Source organism: Macrotis lagotis, chromosome 8 (genome assembly GCF_037893015.1).
Source record: "Macrotis lagotis isolate mMagLag1 chromosome 8, bilby.v1.9.chrom.fasta, whole genome shotgun sequence".
Classification (NCBI taxonomy): Eukaryota; Metazoa; Chordata; class Mammalia; order Peramelemorphia; family Peramelidae; genus Macrotis; species Macrotis lagotis.
This window is the reverse complement of record NC_133665.1, coordinates 8,319,406-8,342,742: the sequence shown is the minus strand read 5'-3', so window position 1 is coordinate 8,342,742 and position 23,337 is coordinate 8,319,406.

Below are 23,337 nucleotides of genomic sequence, written 5' to 3'. Positions count from 1 at the left end.
TAGCAAGTTGATTTTCTTCTTTCTTTTTTATTCAAATAGACCAGAGGTTTATCAATTTTATTGGTTTTTTCATTATACCAACTTTTGGTTTTATTTATTAATTCAGTAGTTTTTTGCTTTCGATATTATTAATTTCTTCTTTAATTTTTAGAATTTCTAATTTGGTATTTAATTGGGGATTTTTTATTTGTTCTTTCTCTAATTTTTTTAGTTGCATGTTTAGTTCATTGATTTCCTCTTTCTCCAATTTATTCATGGAAGCATTTGAAGCTATAATATATCCTCTGAGAGTAGCTTTGAATGAATCCCATAGGTTTTGGTATGTTGTTTCATTATTATCATTATCTAGGATAAAATGATTAATTCTTTCTATAATTTGGTTTTTGGTTCACTCATTTTTTAAAATGAGGTTATCCAGTTTCCAATTTTTTCTGGGTATATATATCTCCTTGGCCCAATATGTCATATGACTTTTATTTCATTGTATTCTGAGAAAGATGGCTTCACTATTTCTGCCTTTCTGCAGTTGATCATTAGGTTTTTTATGTCCTAGTACATGGTCAATTTCTGTATAAGTTTCATGTACTGCAGAGAAAAAGGTATATTCCTTTCTATCCCCATTCAGTTTCCTCTGTAAGTCTGCCCTATCTAATTTTTCTAATAATCTATTTACCTCCCTAACTTCTTTCTTGTTTTTTTATGATTCAATTTATTCGATCTAATAGTGGAAGGTAGAGGTCTCCCACTAGAAGAGTTTTGTAGTCTATGTCTTCCTGTAGTTTGTTCAGCTTCTTCTCTAAGAATTTGGATGCTGTCCCCCTGGGTGCATATATATTCAGTATTGAAATAACTTTATTGTCTATGTTACATTTCAGGAGGATGAAGTTTCCTTCCTTATCTCTTTTAATGGTATCTATTTTTGCTGCTGCTTTGTCTGAGATAAGTATTGCTACCCCTGCTTTCTTTACTTCAGCTGAAGCAAAATATATATTTCTTCCAACTTTTTACCTTTACTCTATATGCATCTCTTTGCTTCAAATGAGTTTCTTGTAAGAAGCATATTTTCGGATTGGGTTTTTAAATCCACTCTGCTATTTGCTTTCATTTTAAGGGAGAGTTCATCCCATTCACATTCAAAGTTATGATTACTAATTTTTTATTGCCCTTCATGCTATCTTCCCTCTGTTTGTATTTTCCCCCTTCCCCCCTTTATCCATATTCCCCACTATTTTGTTTCTGAATACCACCCCCTTCAGTGTGTTTGCCCTCCAAATCACCCCCTGCCCTTTCTCTCCCCTTTCCATTTTTCCCTTCCATTCCTTTTGTTATTTCCCCTTTTCTCCCTCACTACCCTTCCTGTTCTCTGTCCCCCATCCCCTTTTCCTCTTTTAATACTTGAATAGTTAGATGTTTTATAAGTTAACTGAGTATGTGTAGCTTGACTTTAAGCCACGTCTGATGAAAAGAATATTCAGGTGTTTGTCATCTGTTCCCTTCTTCCCCTCTATTACCATAGGATTTTTGTACCTCTTAGTGTAATGCGATTTACCCCATTCAATCCCCTCCCTTCTCCCATCTCTTTTCTGTTCCCCCTTTTAATAAGGTAGTGTTTTTTTTAGGTCATTCTATCTGAGTCATAGAAAATTCTGAGTGTCTGTCACTTCTAGTTCAGTATATTCTATCGAATAATGTTAAAATTCTTGAGAGTTATTAGAGTCTAAAGCCAATTACATCCCTTTAGATAGCAGTCTCATGTATAGATCATGAATGTCCATCATTTCTGGCTAGGTATATTCTCTCTGTTAGAGTTACAATTCTCAAGATTTATGTGAATCTTTTTTTCCCCATGCTTGGAAATAGCCAGTTTTAAGTCACTGGATATCAGTTTTTTCCCCTTTTACTGCCCTGCCCCGTTTTTTTTTACCTTTTCATGTGTCTCTTGAACCTCCTTTTTGATGTCCAAATTTTCTATTTAGCTCTGACCTTTTCATCAGGAATTTTTGGAATTCTTCCATTTCATTAAATGCCCATCATTTTCCCTGGAAGTGAAGGCTCAGCTTTGTGGGATAGTAGATTCTTGGCTGCATTCCAATCTCTCTTGCTCTTCTACATATCTCTTTCCAGGCCCTTTGATCCCTTAATGTTGATGCAGTCAGGTCCTGCATGATCCTTACTGTGGCTCCTTGATATTTAAATTGTTTCTTTCTGGCTCCTTGAAGGATTTTCTCTTTTATCTGATAGTTCTGGAATTTGGCCACAACATTCCTTGATGTTTTCATTTTAGGATCTTTTTCTGGAGGGGATTAATATATTCTTTCAATAACTACTTTGCCCTCTGGTTCCATGATATCAGGGCAGTTTTCCATCACTAGATCCTGTAATATTAAGTCCAGGTTTTTTTCTCTTCAATGTTTTCAGGAAGTCCTAAAATTTTCAGTGGTTTTGTTGATGAGGCATTTTACATTTTCTTCTATTTTTTCTATTTTTTTATTTTGTTTAACTGGCTCTTGCTGTCTCATAGAGTCATTAGTTTCTGCAGACTCCATTCTTTTTTGGAGGGGGAGTTTTCTTCATTAACCTTTTGCAACTCCTTTTCCAATTGTTCAATTCTACTTTTGAAGGAGCTTTCCATTTGCTCAATTGAGGATTTGAGAGAATTATTCTCATTTTGTATATGTCCAATTGATGATGTGAGAGATTTATTCTCATTTTGTAATTGTCCAATTGATGATCTGAGAGATTTATTCTCATTTTTTATTTGTCCAATTGTACTTTCTAAGGATTTATTTTCTTGTTGAAAGGTATTAATTTCTCTCCCAAATTTTCCAGTTGATTTTCAAGCTCCTTCCTTATTTCTTCAAGGAAGTCTTTCTGTGCTGAAGACCAAATCATATTCCCCTCAGAGGTTCTAGGTCTTGCTGAGTTAGGGTCTTTCCTTTCCAAGAATTTTTCTATGGATCCACCTTTCCACTGACCCTTCATCATTTTGCTAAGACCTTGAGTTGGGGAGGAGCTGGTTCACAGGGGCTTGGGATCACTAGACACTTTACTCACTGAGTGAAATTTCTCTTCCTGGCCAGTAGGGGGTGTTGGTTGCTTTCCCCAGAGTGTCTGTGACCTTGATTGAGGCCTTCTCACTTTGCTAAAAGGAAGGAGTTGGAGGTTTTGAATTCTTTTGCCTTCAATCAATGGTGCTCTTTACCCTGGCCTGAGGTCATTTGTCAGCTGGGCTGATTCTTCTATTCACACACCTGGGCCTGAGGCAGAATTAGTTTGCAAATGTTTGTTCTGGTAAGAGGCCTTAGCAGCAATGGAGGTGCAGACTCTGAGTCCCTCAGACTGGAAGAACCCAGGGATATTGTATGCAGCTCTCCTGCACCAGAACTCTGCCCCCAGCCCTGTCCACAAGTTCCAGAGGGACAGCACCAACACAGTGCCTCTGCTCCCTAGTTGACTCAATCCCCCGCCATCTAGCCCCACCACTGATCCAGCAGGTCCAGCTCTCAGGCCCTCAGACTCCAGGCTCCAATTCAGCTGCTAATCTGGCTGATCCGGGGCTGGTCCTCCCTCTGAGCCCAGACTCACCAGCCCAAATTCATCCAAGGCTGCTGAGGGAGACAAATTCTGAGGTAGATGTTCTTTCTCCTGGCTTTTCTTTCTGGGTTGGATTTCTGTTAAGAGGTTTAATTCATATAATAGATGGGGAAAGATTAGGAGACTTTAGAACTGTGCCTGTCTTCTCTCCACCATCTTGGCCCAGAAGTCACTCTCAATTATTTCAAGAAAGAAATGTTTAAACATGGAGTAGTAGATAGAGTGATAGGCCTGAAGACAATAACGCTTCAATCAAATTTGGCCTCAGATACTAGTTGTGTGACTCTTGGGCAAGTCACTTGAACTTTGTCTACCTCAGTTTCTTAAACCATAAAATAGCCATAATAGCACTTACCTTATAGAGTTATTGTGAGGATATAATGAGATATTTGTAAAGTACTTAGCACAATGTCTGGCGCATTGATTGCATTTAATAATACTTGTTTTCTCCCCACCTTCTTTGTTAAGCATAAGGATACCTCCTTACTAACAAAAATTTGCCTTTGATCATAAAGAACAGACTTCCAACAATGAAGTATTTGACATAATGCTAGAATTCTTCATTTCTTTAAGGATGTCTGGAGATTTTACAAGCCCTGTTGACAATCTTATAAATATTATATGCCCCTCCTTAACATAATTATTTTTAAAATAACAAATATATGCCTAAAAAACCAAGAAGACAAAGAATGCTATATGATGCTAGAAGACACATTTCATCAGTTCATTCAGAGAACACACATACCTATTATTCAAGGACATTGAGTGATACTAAGAATTGAATAGCAGAAAGAGAATGGGTTGGGTCATCTTTGGGATATTGTGCAGTGCTTTATTTACCTGAATTTTCCTCTTAAACAAATTCTCTTTCTAAATATCTAAGACCTGTACAAAAACTGACCCAAACTTCTACAGCTACATGACATTCTTCATCTTCTTGGCTTTTCTATTATGCAGTTAGATCAAGCTATTTTGAAGTAATCTCATTTAAAAAACTTTACAGGGGCAGCTAGGTGATGCAGTGGAGAGAGCACTGGCCCTGGAGTCAGGAATATCTGAATTCAAATTTGGCCTCAGACACTTAATAATTACCTAGTTGTGTGGCCTTGGGCAAGCCACTTGACCCCATTTGCCTCACAAAAACCTAAAAAAAAAAAGAAACAGACTTTGCAGTGTCTCAGAATTTTGTTCAATTAGCTCTAAATAGAACTGTATAGCAAATTCTAGCCTTCAATGAAGGAATTCTTAAAATGTTATCTAGTTTATCTACATTGCTTTCATTAAATAGAAATTGCAGTTTTCATCTCTTCATAGATGAATGAGTAACCATATGTATTATATCACTAGGTTGGTAAATTCTCATTAGTGTCAAAACTGGAGAGTATGAAAACTCCCCCTAAGGATTTGTAACTCACAATGTTGTGTGCTTTTCTAGGGAAATGAGAAGCTAAGTGACATATTAGTTAATATCTGCCAGTGGCAGGACTTGAACCAAGGTCTTTGTGATTCCAAGGTTGGCCCAGTTTCTATTACTTCACTCTTTCTATAAGCAAACAAATTTGAAACAAATATTACTATTTCTCAAATGATGAATGCAACAGAGTGTCAGTATGTATTCTGTTATCCTAAAACCTTTTTTTCATTCCATACTAGTCCTGATGGGAAAAGAAAAAGTAACTATAAAGAAATCATTTCCAAGTTTAAATTAATTAATTAATAGTTTTAAATTACATCCAAGCTTAACTAAGATAATCCTTAAGATCAAGATTCAAGCAAGAAGGAAATTTTATTTCTTATAGGGTGTTCAATCTTGAGATAGACATTTGGAACACATAATGGCAATAATTGACATTTCTATGGTACTTTAAAGTTTGCAAAGCATTTTGTATACACACAGAGAAGTTAAGTGATTTGCCTAATCAGGTCCAGCACTCTATCTTATACACCAAGCCTCTCCAGAGAGGGCTAACCTAATGATTGTTCTCTGTGGTTAGCAGTTTTCCTATGAGAAACAGAAGGCAGTAGGGTTCTAATGAGACTTCTATTTCCAACTGTAGGAAACTAGGCAGGAGTACGTGAGAAATAAGGAATAATAGAGAACTAGAGAAACTATAAGGGGAAATGTTCAAAGAGGAAAACCATATGATAGGAAATAGGATAGAAGGTAGCTGGGGCACATAGATCAGTTTTCATGGACCTTGAGTGGAGTCAAATCATGAATCAAATAAAACTTGAAAAGTCAGTTCAACAAATCATCATTAAGCATACAATGGACAAAGAGCCTGTGAAGAAAGAAGAGCAATAAATATGACATGGTCTCTGACTTCAAGGGGTTTGCAGTTTAAAAAATTAGAAATCAGAGTTAAATTGGAGTCAAAATCAAGGCTGAACTAGTAACATTAAATGATACTGAAGAGGATTAAGTAATAACAAGCCCATCAGCTGAGGTAGTTGTACTTGGCTAGCCAGAACATCATGGCTACTATCATGTACCTCTCAGGATCTTGAAAAGTCAGCGTCCCACTGGACTTACAATCTGACAAAGAGCTTATTTCAGTTTCTCTCCCCAAGTCTCCTCAGAACTTACCCAAAAATATGATGGGAAAAATATCATCTATGTTAAATTACTTTTTCAATAGTAGATGATTTATAGTTGATTAGGTAATTAAATCAAATACAAGTGGCTGAAAGTAAATCTATTTTTATCATCCCTGTAAATTAAAAGTTCCGCATCATAAAAAATCATGACCATCTTGAAAATGACTAGCCAAGTGCTTTTTATAGGCAACCAGGATTTATTGTCAATTAACGTATTGAACTGTGTAGTCAGCATAACCCTGTGCTCAAGACTTTTTAAATTATTGGCTTCCGCTATCAAGCTGCTCCATATCACAGTAATGAAATGTATCTAGCTATTCACATATTGAACAATTCCTTAGGTTGGGTTTATATCTCACTATAACAACATTTCATTTTATTATTATCTCCAATCCTCTGTAATGAATACAAATACATTCCTTTTTTCCATCATGAGTTTATCAATTTCCATTGATTTGCCTGTAATGAATACGGTCAGGAAAAGAAAGGCAAAGAGATCATATCTATTAAAGTGTCTTTAGCTTCAAAAGTTTTTTTGTGGAACTGTTTAATTAAAAAAGAAAAGAAAGTCATCAGCAAACTAATTAAAGAGAGATATAACTTTAGGTCCTGCTTATGAACAAGAAGTCAATAATTATTGTGGGGGAGGGGAAGATTACAGTATGTTTGTACCTGTATTATTCCTCAGCCAGCTCACACATTTTAAATGATTAATTCTTATGAAGCATTTACATTGCATAGAGATGATTCTCTATTACCCAGACATCATGCACCACATTTTTTCAGTCAATAAACGTCAACTGAAGCAATAAAAATCAAAATGGGTTTATGGTAGTAAGTTCAACTTTTTATAACTAGCTCTGGATTAAACCTGGGTGCACATATGCACACAGATAACCCATTCCATAAGCAAGGAAATATGAATATAAAAACATTAGCAATCACCACTTAAATTATCAATGAGCTTCATGTTAGTCCTTGTTTTTTCCCTCATTATACAGGACAAAGGAGAATATCGATAAGAGAGGTGACAAACATTCCAAGAGATTCTTAGAAGGGAAAAATCACTGTATTATAATAATATTTGATTGACAGGAGGGCCAATTTGTTTATAATGAAAGCAGAGCATCTGCCCCCTGCCCTGACTTTGGACAGTTGACAACTCAGTGATGAAGCTAGCATTTTAAGGGCATAGATTTAAAGTTAGAAGGAATTATTAGAGGTCAGTAAACCTAATCACTTAATTTATATAGATGAGGAAACTGAGGCTGAAAAAAGTATACATGAGTACTAACTAAAGGTCACATAGCTATTATCTGAGTTAAACTTAGTTAAATTCATTTATTCTAGCCATTCACAAATCTCAATTTTTGTGTCTACTGCTGATAATCAGTCAGTAGCCTCAATTAGTTTTTTTTTAATTTTTCTAATTCAAATGAAGGAATTTATTTAAGGAATCACAGTCTCCAAGAGCAGGTTGGTCTCCCAAAGAGAAAGAGCAATTCAACCGAGGAGAGGGTGAGCTTTTAAAGGATAGAGAAGAGGTAATCAGGGACAGAGATGGGAGTGGTAGTGGTAGCTCAGAGAATAAAGATGAGGTAATTAGGGACATGTACATGAGGGACAGTAACTCCTGTCAGGTTAGGGTAGGGATTTATTGTCTCGTTGTCTTGGATCTAGGGGCAAGGATTTACAGAGCCCTTGCCAGAGGGTAGGGAAATGCATTGAGGCTCAGTGACCTCATCATTTTCCTCTTCAGGGAGTAGAAATCCAAATTAATGTGGGCAAGAGGGATGAAGGCCTAATCTTTTGTTACTGCTTCCAGGTGATAAGGGTATTAGAGATGTCCCTTCCTGAATGGGTCCCTTTGTTGGGGAGGGAAATGATTTGGGAAGTCAGGGAAGTTCCTATGGGGTGTAGCCATATAGGGCAATAGATTCCAACATAAAGGATATGATCCTAGGTGAGCAAATTCAGTATGCATGGACAAATATCAAATGAGGGAAAGGGATGTTGGATGATACTTTGACAGCATCAAAGGTGGTAGTTTCCTTTGGTAAATGGATCTTATCAATAAAAGGTACAAGTTTTACAATCAAGCGATACTTATTTAGATTCCAAACCTATTAGTTATTGTCTCTAACCTTAGGTAAGTCTTTTTTACTTCTATGGGCTTTAATTTCCTCATTTGTAAAATGGGGTGCTGGATGAGATAACCTCAGAAGTTATCACTCCAACTCTATTTCTATGAATAACAAAGCATTTATTAAGCTTGTAAAAGCCAGTGTTTTAAGTGGCAGAAATATAACTACAAAGGTAAATTAGTTTCTACCATAATAATAGGGAGAGATGACACAAGGATGAAAGCAAGATATTTTGGTCTGGAAAGAGGGATATTAAGTAAGGTCATCCCAGATGCAATGGTAGTATTTATTTCATTACTATTACTAGGGCAAAAGTTAGAAATGTGTTAGAGTCTGGGGAGAGGGGATGATTGAGGAGAGATTCATAAAAAGGAAAAGAAGAATATCATACCTAAATTGAGATTTCTTTCACAAAGACCCCTTCCATATACCCCTTCTTTCCAGCCCAGTACCTCACAAAACAAGGTCACATTTTAAGTTGTCAGATGCCCATATTGCTTTAACAAATAAATGTGCAGTTTGGAGTGATGCTCATTAAATCTTATCTTCATAAAGTGAAGAAAAATTAATAAAATTTGTATTTCATGGCATAGCCATTTCACCTCCAGGTCCAACTAGTCTCATTTATTTTTGCTAACAGAGTTCCTAAAATTGCAAGCAAAGCAATAGACTGTATGTGAGATTCTTTACCAGTTCTATAGTCATTCTCAGACTCAGGAGAGATGACAAGGCATTACTTTCTAGTCTGTGAACTCAGAGGTCATTACAAGTAAGATTGTTCAGAGAGGATGCTGAAAGTTCATGATAGGGCAGGCTACCCGCTCTACAAACTTGACAAAATGAATCTAGGATAGCAGAAACATAAGTAAACAAATACATAAGTAAAAGGCATATTTAGTTAGATATGCATTGTCTGTGCAGGTTTGTACACATGTGTGTTTAAGTGTGTATGAAAGAATTCAGAAGGTAAGCCTACTCAACTCCTTGCCAGCAGTTCCATTGCTGAATTATCACTATATTAATATTCCTTAGCAAGAGGGAAAGGAATGCATTAGAAAAAGAAACTAAAGTGTCTTAAAGGGCTAAAATAATTAAAACCATCTATCCATGCTACCAGATATTATGAACAGTACTACTGGAAGAAAAGGAGAGATGGCTTTAAATGGTTTGTGTCCTTGAGGGAAGGTAGAAAGGGGAATTTGGGAGGGTGGGGTGAAGTCATGTCCATGTATCTTCTGCAGCATCTCTGCCCCAGAAGTTCATTCTAATAATGACAGGGTGGAGTATTCCCAGCAGGGTAAGCTTTAATTATTTTCTAGTACTTCAGCAACAAGGGAGGAACCTGGGTCAAGAAATGCTGCTGGAAAATTCCCAGAAGAAAAGGTTCATCATTGGCAGCTCTTATTAAGGATCATAGGTTCATAGTTCTCAAAACTAGAAGAAATGTTAGAGGTCATGTAGTCCAATCCCCTCATTTATAGGTAAGGAAACTGAGGCACAGGGAACAATAAATAACTTTCCCAAGGCCATGGAGGTAATATCAGAGATAATATTGGATCTAGGTCCTCTGACCCTTTCCCACTAAACCACAATGCCTCACTACCCTGAAATAGGGTGTCTTATGAGAAATTCTATTTGCTTCCCATTTCTGTGACTGACTTCACCATTCTACTTCACCTAAGTTTGGGACCACAGAATTATTCTTGGTCCTTCCTTTTCCCTTACCCATAATATCAAATTAATTGTTACATGCTATAGCTTCTACCTCTGCAAACTCTCCATCCACATTCATTACCTTCACTCCACCACCACTATCAGCTAGTACGTGCACAGTGGCTAGAGCACTGACCCTGGAGTGAGGAGGATTTAAATTCAAATCTAGTCTCAGACACTGGACACTTACTAGCTGGGCCCCTGGATAAGTCACTTAATTGTAATTACCTCTTATCCAGGACTATTTCCAGTTGTCTTGACTCATATCTGGCCACTGAACACAGACTATGCATTAGTGTCCAGTTTCCCATATTTAACATCTACCATTTTCCTTTTTTGTCATATTAGTCAATCTGATAGGTATGAGGTAGTATCTCACAGTTGTTTTATTTTGCATTTCTCTAATTAATTTAGAGTATTTTTTCCAAATGGCTAAAATGATTGATTTCTTTATTTGAAAACTGCATATTCATATTCTTTTACCATTTATAAGTTGGGGAATGATGCTAATTTTCACAAATTTGTCTCAGTTCTCTATAATTTGAGAAATGAAGCCTTTATCAGAGATAACTTGTTACAAAATTTTCCCTCAGTTTTCTGCTTTTCTTGTAATTTTGTTTGTTCAATTTTTTAAATTTCATATAATGAAAATTATTTCTTTTACATTTTTTAATGTCCTTTATATCTTTTTTTTTGGTCCTAAATTTTCCCCTTATCTTACAGTAACTATCCTATGCTCTCTTAATTGGCTTATGTTATCACACTTTACATGTAAATCATGTGGCCATTTTGACCTTAACTTAGATTATTGTATGAGATATTGGTCTTTCATCTAGTTTCTGCCAGAGTGTTTTTCAGTTTTTCCAATAGTTTTTGTTAAATCATGAGTTTTTGTTCCCAAAGCATAGATTTTTGGGTTTATCATATACCATATATCACATACCATAGTATGGTCATTTATTCTACTGCAATTTTTACTTAATATATTCTACTTATTCACCACTCTGTTCCTTAGCCAGTAACCAGATTATTTAGATAATTATCACTTTATAATACAGTTTCAGATTTGGATTGGTAAGATGACTTTGTTTTGTATTTTTTTTCCATTGATTCCCTCAATAAAGGCCTAATTTCTCAAATATTTAGAGAACTGAGTCAAATTTGTGAAGATGCTCATCATTCTCCCACAGATAAATGGTAAAATGTTATGAAAAGATAGTTTTAGACAAAGAAATAAAAGTCATTTATAGTTATATGGAAAAAGATTACCTAAATTGATTAGATAAATGCAAATTAAGACAACTCTGAGGTGTCACCTCACCAATAGAAGTCCCATCTGTTTTGCTTCTGATCATTGTCTTTCTTATATGATGTATTGTAGGGATCTCACTTTACCAAGGAGGGTAAGGAATAGAGATGATGGATGGATACAAAGATAGATAGATAGATAGATAGACAGACAGACAGACAGATAGATGACAGATTTTTTTTACCTTTCTGGTGAGTGATCACAATCACTCTTCTCTGTCCTGGGCTATGACCAGGGGTGATGCTCCCCTGCAGCTATAATGCTAGAGCACTAGTATATCTTTTCATCTTATAACAGTACTGCAACAGGGTCCTGAATCTAGCTTTAGTAAAAGGTCCCAAGTATTCTCTTTTTCATCTATTCTCTAACACTCCCTTCTTCATCATCTGTAGGCTGAGAGTTTCTGAAGTTGCTGATGCCACAGACACAGCCAACTCAACAGGCTACACTCTGGGCCTAATTTTTATTCTGATATGGTAGTTGTTTCTTGCTAATCTTTATTACTTTATTATTTTTTTTTTTGCTGTATTCTTTACTGGTAGAAAAAGTCATCATTTTATCTCAAAATGATTTTTTGTTTGGTTCTTATGTTCCAGAATTTTATTTGAATTATTATTTTAAAGTTGTTTGGAATGGAATTTGGAAGAGTTCAAATGATTTTTTTTCTTTACTTTAGTAAAGGAAACAATAGACAAAAAACATACAAGAACTACACAGTAAAACTGGAAGACATTCCCAGAAAAAAGTTACTAATATTGGAGAAGTAAAGGAGGTAGATATCAGGGAAGATTTCTACAGAAGGTAAAACTTGAAAGGAAGTCGGTAAAGGGGTCAGGAGAGGATTTGAGGAGGAGAAAGAATTCCAGGCATGTAGGAAGTCAAATGAAAAGACAGTCAGGAGATGCAGTGTTTTATATCAGAAATAACAGGGTTGCAGGACTATAGAATCACACCTAGTCAGATATCAATGACTTCTTTTCTAGAATATAGCAAAAGAATGCTGAATATATTCCTTTCTTCAAGTTTCTTCCATCTCATCTAGCTCTCAAAATCAGTCAAAGTAATTTTATTAATGAACTGTCCTGATAATGTGTTACCATGACTCAAAAGTCCACAGGGACTCCCCATTGCCTCAAAATAAAATAAAAATCCTATATCCTGGCATTAAGCTACTACAGCATCTGACTCGAAATAACTTTCTCATATCACTCCCACTACTGTTCCTTTAAATATTCCTTCTAAGGAATAGTATTGCTCTAATCTGTCTATTCCATTCTCAAATTATTCAAATTAGAACTACTTAATGTCTCCATGCCCTCTTAAGCCATTGTGAATTTTTCTTTTCATTTGATCATTTTAAAATTTGTTTTATATTTATTTATATGCTCATGTCACATATTCCATACAGAAAAACATTGTTTTTCATATTTATATATACAGTGACCTCAACAAATACTTATGAAGCACCTACTATTTACAAATAGTAAGTCCTTTGGAATTCAAATGAAAATAGCAATCTGAATCCTGTCAAACTTAACACTGATGCCCAACGATTCATCAATTTTCCACAATTTCATTTGACAAATAAAAAATGAAGTTGGAGAAAAGCAATTACTCACCTAAGGTCACACAGCTAGTTAGCTGGGAGAGTAACCTGAATTCCTTGTCTTCTGATCTAGGCTCTTTCCTTCACACCATCTTGTTACTTTATTTTCACAATTAAAGAGGGATGAAGAAGCTAAAGCTGTCATGACAGCTCACCTTAAATAACTCACAGGAATACCCAAGTAGGCAAGAATTCCCAAATTGTCAATGCTGGAAATTACACTTGATTTCTGAAAGAGGCCCTTGACAGAACTTCAAGTTTGAAAGAACATATGGAAGAAGACATTCTCTCTAAAGAAGAATGTGTACAAAATCTATTGGGGGATTTGAAGGTGTCCTTGTAAGTCAATGTATGTTTTGCACTCATTTTCACTACTATGCCTAAGGAAGTGGTATAAATTTTCTACTGCTATGGGTCTTGGCAATCCTACATGGAGTTACTCACCTCTATATTTTGATCAACAGTGTCTCCTATCAGTGGCAGGGAGCCAGGACTCTTCTAATATAAGACCTCAAAGAATTAGCAGAGCTTTGTCTTGCTCTAATTTCTTTGGGCATCTGTCCCTGCTCAGGAAAGCAAAGGATGACATACATTGAGTAAGAGGTGGCCAAAGCATTGATAACCTTACCCTATCACTGCGTTGGATCAAGAATCATGACTTAAGACTCAAAAGAAGGCTCAGAGATTATCTACTCAAGCCCCCTCTTCTTAGACTTAATACTCAGAGAAGTCAAGGGGCTTGAATAGCATTAAGCAGGTAGAAAATTGCAAAGATAGAATTAGAAAATAAATAACTTGACTCCAACCCCAATATCTTTTCTATACTAAAAGATCATGGAGAAAATAAAAATGTGAAATGATACTTTGCATTCTCTCCTCCATCTCTCCTCCCTCCAAAATAAATATATATATATATATATATAGTATATATGACTATTACTAATTTATATTTATATTTAATATATAGTCATATGCATATAAAGTACAATTATGTTCCCATGAATATAGAATCACTAATCACTAATCAGCAATATGATATTAATTGACTATCTTGAGTTAATAATGCTAATAATAATACAGTTGTATCAAAAACAGTTGTCATATTGGTGTACATTTATGTATATGATTTCTAAAGCCCCATCCACCTTGGTATAGAAGGAAGAAGTATAGGATCCATGTTGATAATTCCTATTTTTTGATCTTCTAGAGAGGATTTTTAGCAGTAATATCAAGATAACTCCTGTTCTTTAGATCAGGGATTGCTTCATTTTCCAGAATTTACCCCATCTCCCATACTTAATAAATGTTTGTTGATTATTATTCTGACAATCTATCAATCAAATATCTCTATTTTCTCCCACAATGTTAACAGTTCTTCTTGGAGAATCCATGAACTAAACTTAATTTCTAACTCTCATGGGACAGATAGAGAGGAGCATATTAAGTATATATTCAGTACAAATAAATGGTACAAATCACTATGGATTATTTTCAGAACATTATAACATTAAAATATCTGAATAGTTCACCAAGAATACCCCATTCAGCATTTCTATATTTCTTTTTCCTTTCTTAACATTCCTGTTTACACACACACACACACACACACACACACACACACACACACACACACAATCTCTACCCCAAGAGCCCAGTATTTTCAAGCAGCCTCCTATCTATTATTGGAGTGGGGGGAGAAATGAGCTGATAAGTCACTAATGCCTGAATACATTGGAGCCTGATGTGACTTCTCCCAGGCATACTTGTATTTTAAAAGAGGAACCTACAAAGGGCAATGCTTAACCCAAAGGCATAACTTCCGAATTACAGAATTTCAGTCAGTATGACACTTGATTAGTAGAGATAGTTTTAAAGCAGGCAATGAAGAAATACTGTAATTTATAATTTGGAGTGATCACCAAGTCCACTTATACAAAATTCAACCTTTTTAATTTACAGTAAAAAGAATTTTTTTTCTTCTTTATTCAGAGAAAGTAGGCAAACACTGAAAATGTTCTCAGATGTGTTTTATTTTCCCTGTCAAGCTAAGAAGCAATAAATAAAACACGAGGCACATTTGTACTGTGCCATAGAGGCTGGTCTCTAACAGCATGATGTAGATCATGAAAGACCCATCTTCTGAAAAGCTAGGTTGTAGCCCCAGTTCTGCCATAACTAGATATACAGCACTAGTCCAAACCCTTAGCCCCTCTGGTCCTCATTTCCCTCATCTGCAAAGAAAGAAATTAAGACTAGGTGATCTTGGAGTTGCTTCCCAAATTAAAAGCTACAAGGAGCTATAATCCTTTAGCTCCCAGGGTTACATATTGAAAGGTGGATCACAACCATTTGTCATTTTTCAAGATCTAGGGTCTTTCTTTGGAATCTGCTGCTACTATGATGGGATGGAGTCTATGGTGAGCTCATGTTTCCAACCACACCCCCCTTTTTGTCTTTTTGTTCTCCTTGTTTTTCCTCTCTTTGATGCATTTTTAATGACTCGAGTTACAAGGAGCATGCAAGCCTATCCTGAGGAGAAGCTGTAATTCCTTTCTGTGCATGGGATTCAATGCCTCATTTGCAAAATTGCTGCTTATTCACAAATTAATTATGCAGTGGCATCTTTAGCTAATAAAGTCTAAACAAAAAGCATTTAATCCAATTCATAGTTTTCTCTCAATCAAACTGAGTCTGTCAAACATAATTACATTCCACATGCAAAACAGGGATGAAGCAAGTGTGGGCCACACCTGCTTAGTGCATCTTCAGGCAGACAACATACAGTAGGAGAGCAGTTGGAGGCACAGATGGCAAAGCAAGAAGACTTGGGGAAAAATCAAGTTGCCAATTTCTGCTCACGCACTGAAGAGGCCAGTTAGTAGGTTTCAATCAGAAAAACACAACTATCAGATGTTCAACTTCCTCATTACTTTTGGCTTGAATTAACTTAGGTGAAATGGAAACTGCAGCAAGGCTAATTTTTCAATCAGTTTCACATATTTACTGGAGGTCTAGCTCTGTGTGAAAACTCTCACATGGAGTTGGCATCCAAGCAGGGGTGGCAAATTTAACAAAAGAGAAGGTAGCTAAGAGGTATAGTAGATAGTGTGCTGAACCTAGAGTCAGAAAGACCTGATTTCAAATCTAACTTCAGATATTAAACCCCTTGTGGGACCCTGGGAAAGATACACAACTTCTATCTCAATTACCTCAACCATAAGAATGATGATACCTACCTTCCAGAATTATTCAAAGGATATTAAAATGAAATAATGTTTACACCCATATATTTAATTAAATCAATATAATTTATTTTTAAACCTTAAAGTGATAAAACTATTACTTATTTATATTTCTTAATGATGATGAAAGGAAAAGTGAACAATAAAATATCAGATTATATGGAGTTGACCATCACTGCTGAAATTTACGAAAGATATTTTGAATAGTAAAAGAAAGTTTATAGAATGCTAAAATCTGAGAAGTGGAAGGGACTCTATAAATCAGGTAATGCAGGTTTTTTATGGGGGGCCAGGGGAGAAGTAAGTTAAGTCTTGTGTGTCACAGTGAACCCATGCTGTCTCCTAGTGATCATTTCCATTTTTTTCCTAAATGCTCAAAAAAAATCGATTTAATAATATGGTCTAGTATTTTTGCCAGGTGCTCATGTTAGGCTACCTAATCAAATTTCTAGGATCTACTTTTTCCTCCATTTTGAGCAACAGGACAAAAATCAAACTTTTTTCAGCAACACTTATTCTTGAAGAGGCTCAATCAGACATTATGAACAGTGGCTCTGTGGTAATATCTAAAATTTCCTTCATTACAAAAAATTGTTCTTTTGAATTTATAAATGAACTTATTTAAGCTGGTAAAATGTTCTATTTCTTCACCTGTCAGAATCTATAACTATTAACCAAAAACAGCTTCTAAATCCCCTTAGAAAATTGCTTAAGTCAATTGCTTCACTTGTGGAAACATTCTCAAAAAGGAGTAGAAAAGTATTTGGAGCTTCTGTCTGGCCTCTTTTAGTTGCAATAGACTATAATCAAAACTAAGAATAGACCATCCAATCAAGAATGTGAGCATGTCACATTATTCCTAGATCTTGACCTAGATTCCTACAGGATTTCTCTTTGGAGGAAATACCTTATCACCATGCAAGAAAATGGTATTGATCTAAATTCTTTTTCAGCACAATTTATTTTCAGCCTGTTCATCACCTGAGGGAAAATATCCCCAAAATAGATTTCTCATGGCAGATAAAGAAGGGTTGGATGAAATGAGCTTTTGATTTCCCCTCCAACTATAATCAGGTATCTAGTTTCCACAGCTTGGAGGAGAACTTGGCATCAAAAAGACCTGAGTTCAAATCTAGCCTTATTAGTTGTGTAATTCTAGGTAAGCCACTTAACCCTGATTGCCTCAGTTTCCTCATCTATAAAATGAACTGGTAAAGGAAATGGCAATGGCAAGAAAACCCAAATGGGGTGACAAATCATTGGACATGACTGAAAAATCAACCAACTATAAAATAATGATCCATTTAAATTCAGTTCAATTTGAAAACAATGATAATTATGACAAAATGAAAGTGAATAATAAAATACCAAACCATATAGAATTGACCATAATCACAAAATTTAAATTTAAAGAAAGGTGAGATCAATTTTAAAGGTCTCCTATTTATAATACCTTAATTTATTCAGTGGAGATATAAAGAAAAATTAAGTATTTTTTAAAGTAAGATTTTATTCATTTTGAGTTTTACAATTTTCCCCCATTCTTGCTTTCCCCCCCATAGAAGGCATTCTGTTAGTGTTTACATTAATTCCATATTATACATTGATCACAGTTGAATGAGATGACAGAGAAATCATATCCTTAAGGAAGAAAAATAAAGTATGAGATAGTAAAATTACCTAATAAGATAATGGTTTTCTCCCCTAGTTTGAAGGTAATAGTCTTTGCTCTTTGTCCAAAGTCCATAATTTTTTCTCTGGATACAGATGGTTTTCTCCATTGCAGATAGCTCAAAATTGTCCCTGGTTGTTGCACTGAAGGGTTGAACAAGTCCATCAAGGTTGATCATCACCCCCACGTTACTGTTACGGTGTACAATGTTTTTCTAGTTCTGCTCTTCTTGCTCAACATCAGTTCATGCAAATCCCTCCAGGCTTCCCTGAATTCCCATCCCTCCTGGTTTCTAATAGAATAATAGTGTTCCATGACATAAATATACCATAAATATAAATGTTAAGCCATTCCCCAATTGAAGGACATTCACTTAATTTCCATTTTTTTTTGCCACCACAAACAGGGCTGCTCTGAATATTTTTGTACAAGTGATGTTTTTACCCTTTTTTATCATCTCTTCAGGGTATAGACCCAGTAGTGGTATTGCTGGGTCAAAGGCTACATACATTTTTGTTGTCCTTTGGGCATAATCCCAAATTGCTCTCCAGAAAGGTTGGATGAGTTCACAGCTCCACCAACAAAGTATTAGTGTCTCAGATTTTCTGCATCCCTTCCAAAATTGGTCATTGTCCTTTCTGGTCATATTAGCCAATCTGAGAGGTGTGAGGTGGTATCTCAGAGATGCTTTAATTTGCATTCCTCTAATAAGTAATGATTTGGAGCAATTTTTTCATATGACTATGGATTGCTCTTATTTCTTCAGCTGTAATTTGCCTTTGCATATCCTTTGACCATTTGACAATTGGGAAATGGCTTGTTGTTTTGAAAATTTGACTCTGTATAAAAATGAAATATTTTTAAACATCCACTCTCAAAAAGTCTATATCCTGATAATGGGACAATCTATCCTAATATAGGTTTGATGTTGTTTCTAGAGTGCTGGACCTAGAGTTAAGAATGTCTTAGTTCAAACCCTGCCTATTTGGTTGGTTCTTCTCCTTCATTATTAAAAAGACAACATGACATCACCTATATTTGAGACAAATTACAGTGTGTTGAACTTTGGCTGATCAAACCAATATGAGCTCGAAATGAACACCTGGGGTGCTTCCTTTGAGCCACTTCAATTCTACCTCCCTCATAGAGCACAGCACCCTCTCTGATGAGAACACACCATAGTGGGAGGTCCTGTGCCAATGTCTCCCATGCTGTGCAATCAATTCTAAATTTCTTAAGAGAGACTTTTACAGTGTTACAATATCACTTCTTCTGATCCACTTCTGAGCATTTGCCCCGTGTGAATTCTCCATAAAAATAGTCTTTTGGCAGCTGTACTTTGACTAAAATGCCTAGCCCATTGTAATTGTTCTCTCTATAGTAATGTCGGAATGCTTGGCAGTTTAGCTCAAGAAAGGACCTCAGTGTTGGGTATCTTTTCCTGTCAAGTGATCTACTACCTATATGACTTTCCCTTAGCTTCACCTTCCACATGTATAAAATAGAAATTAGTATATCACCTTCTTTAAAGGGTTATTGTCAGCATCAAATGAGATAAAATATGTAAATCACTTGGAAAATTTAAAGTGCTACATAAAATTTTGTCCATATTATTAGTAATGATTATCATTGGTCTCATTACCTCTGTTTTTATAGTTATGTTTTTATTTTCTCATAGGAAAGAAAATATTAAGTAAATATAACATTTGAGCAAAACAATACAAAATAATTTTTATTAAGGGACAAAATGCTAATAACTACAGGAATTAGGAAAGAACTCAAGTAGATAATGGTAATCCAAGCTATGATTTGATGAAAATTAAAACTTTTTTACAAAAGAGATTATAAGGACATTCTAGGCATGAGATTATGTGGTTAGATCTTTGTTTTAAAGATGTCAAATTGGCAGCTACCTAGAAGATTGGTTAAAGACACAAAACAGTGGAAACTGTTTTTTAATGGTTATAAATTCTTGCTCTCTGATAGGTGAAGAAATAGTGAGAACAATTTACCATCTTAAATAAGTTTATTTATTAATTCAAAAGAATGATTTTTTTGATTAGAAGACCATGTTATTGTTAATTGAGGAGTTTATATTCAAATGGGGGTGGGGATTGTGTAAATGAAAACATTAAAAAAGCTATTTAAGTATAAATAGGAAAAACATAGAGGAAAGACAGAGGGAAGCATGGAAAGACTTCTTGTATAAATTAGGACTTTAAGTGACCCTTAAAAAATCCAGTGAGGTCAGTACTCAGAAAGGAGGAGAGTGGTCTAGGCTTTGGGGACAGCAATAAAAGAAATAGGCAGAGGTGAGAGATGAAGTGTCTTGTTTGTGGAGCAACCTAATGTCCAGAGTCACTGGCTTAAAGAGTACATGACAGGGAGTAATCTTGATCAAGATACCAAACCCTTCCAATTAATATCCCTAACTCCAGTCCTTCTCTCTTTAAAAGCACAAGCACAAAGTAAGGGAAGTTGGGAGGGCACTAGGTTATGAAGGGCTTTGAAAGAAACAAAGCATTTTGTATATAATATTAGAGTCAATAGAAAACCACTGGAGTAGGGGAATGACCTAGACAGACTTGCATTTTAGGAAAACCATTTTGATGACTGAATGGAAAATGGATTGGAGTGGGAATAGGCTTAGGTGAGCAGACCACCAACAGGCTATAGCAAGGGTCCTGTTGTAAGTTGATGAAGGCAAACATTAGCAGGATGGTAGTGTCAGAAGAGAGAAGAAGGAATGTGTGAGAGATGCTGCACAGGTGAAATCAACAAACCTTGGATATGGGGTTGGGGGAAAGGAGAAAGACAGTGAGGAATCTTTGATGTGAGCTGGAGGAGAGGGGAGAAGGGTATTGCTACCTATGCTTATAGGCAAGGTAGGAAGGTTTAAGGGGAAAGATAATTCTGTTTTAGATACATTGAAATTTAGCTTTGTATTCAAAGGCAATTTTAGATATCTGAAAGCCAACTGAAGATGTGAGATTGGGAGTCAGCAGAGTTTGAGGCAAGATAGATTTTTTAAAAAGAGAAGGCTATTGTAACCCAGATGCTAGGTTACAGACTCACCATTTGATTCACCATTTGACTCAAAACTGCTGGAAAACTGAAAAACTTTCTTACAGTAATTAGGTTTAGTTTAACATCTCATAAACATAGACCAAATTAAACTCCAGATGGAATAAACAATCCAGATAAGAGGTCATATCTAAAGCAAAGGAAAGGGAGGAGATGGTTCAGAATTTAAAATGTAACAAAAGAATTAAATTAAAAAAGAAAAAATCAACTAGGATGAAATTGCCTTTTGAATTTAAGACTAAGAGAATATCCAAATAAATAGGAGGCATAAAAAAGATATACAGTTTTTATTATATAAAAGTAGAGTTTTTACAAAATAAAACCAATACAGATAATTTTAGAAAAAAGTCATGCAGTATGTTTCTTTACTAAGGTTTTCATTTATAAAAATTAAAGGAAATGATTAAACTTTATAAGATAAGAATCATTCCCCAATTGGTAAATGATCAAAGCATATTACAAAACAGTCCTCATAGTAAGAAATCCAAGTTATATATATAGTCATATACTCTAAAAACATTAGTGCTCAAAAAATGCTGTCACTAATAATGACCAAAATACAAACTACCACAACTCAGATTCCATACCAAATTTATTAGCTTGGCAAAATTAACTAAAAAAGAAAATGAGAAATGTTAGAGGGACTGCAGGAAAGGAAGTACATTAATCCATTATTGGTAGAGCTAAGAGTTGGTCCAACCACTCTGGAAATCAATTTGAAAGTCTTCCCTAAAAGTAATTAAACTCTATACCCTCTGACCCAGCAGTGCCATTACTTGGTCTAGATTTATAAGTTATCTCCTTCCAAAAAGAAGAAAAAGATTCATAGGCACTACAATATGACAGTTATCTTTAGAAGTAACAAGGAACTGGAAACTATATGAATGTAACAGAATATATACTATAAGGAATCTCAAAAGTCAGAGAAATCTGAGGTGACTTTTAGGAAGTGATGCAAAACGTGGTAAGAAGAAATAATAAAAACATTACAAAGATAAAGAACTTTTAAAGATTTAAAAATGCAAATCCACACTATGACCAACTATATTTACAGAAGAAGAAAGAAAGGGGTTTCTGACTTCCTGTCAAAGGAGTGATATGCAGAAAGAGACATATTTTGGATCATAGTCAAATGTAGGGATTGTTTTGCTCAAACATATATCATTATTTCAATGGCTTTTAATTTTCTTCCTTTCTTTTTTCCCTCTCCATGGGGGTGGGGTGGGGGGGCAGTGGGAGAAAATAAATGCTTGTTAATTAGAAAAAATAATTTTAAAAGTTTTTTATAACAGTCCAGATTGGAGGTGATAAAAGCCTAAATTGTAATAGGGTTTATATAAGTTAATAGGACAGATTCAAAAGATTCTCCAGAGATAAATATCAATCCTATAATACTTATAATTGAACTCATGATAGAGGAACCTCATTCTATAACCAAATACATGGAATAATGAATTTTCTATAATTTCTCAGCAAAGAAAACTGAAAGTTGATCCCATCAGTTATAGTGATCAGGAACACTATAATCTAAAAAGAGTACCCTTTTCTGTGAGCTTCAAGTGTTCCCCAAATGGCAATGGATTATCCATAAAAGCCATCATTGAGTAACTGAAGTAGTTGCAGAGTACAGAATTGGTGCATACAATCTGGTTGCATCTCAATGTCTGGCTTTGTTCACTGTTTAAACATTATGCCAGCTACTTCTTTACTTTTCACATATCTACCCCTTGTAAGGTAAAACTAGGGTGTAAAACTTGAAGATTTATTTATTCCTATGGGAATCTAGGATTTTAAAATTAGAATGGAACTTAAGGACTATCAATAATTTTTTTAGAAAAAGAAATTGAAGTTTTTCTTATAGGGAAATGACTTGCCTAGTCACACAAATATTTAATGAAAAAAAGTTATATAAACCAAATTTTATTATTTTTACTTAGCATTTTTGCCCCTGAACCAATTTATTTCATCTGTGTAAATAGTTTAATGTTTTGAAAAATCTATTTAAATGACAGCAGCATCAGGGATAGAAAATCTTGGGCTTTTTTGGTGTGTGTTTTAAAAATGTATAACATAGAACCTAATTGCAGTCATGTGTCAAACCACCCAGATTCTAGTGGTACCTATTTGTTTAGATGTTATCTTCTCTGTTGGTATGTCAGCTTCTTGAGAGTAGGAGCTGTTTCAATTTAGTTTTAGTATTTGGCACATGGTAAGTACTTAATTAATTCTTTATGACAGACTTTTTGGCCCTGAGCAATTGACTTCACCTAAAGCTGTTTCCTTCTTCAAAAAATGGAGATAGATGCCTGTTTCAAATGGAAAAATATTTGTGTATAAAGTCCTTTGAGAAATATAAAGCCTTATATATCAAAAAT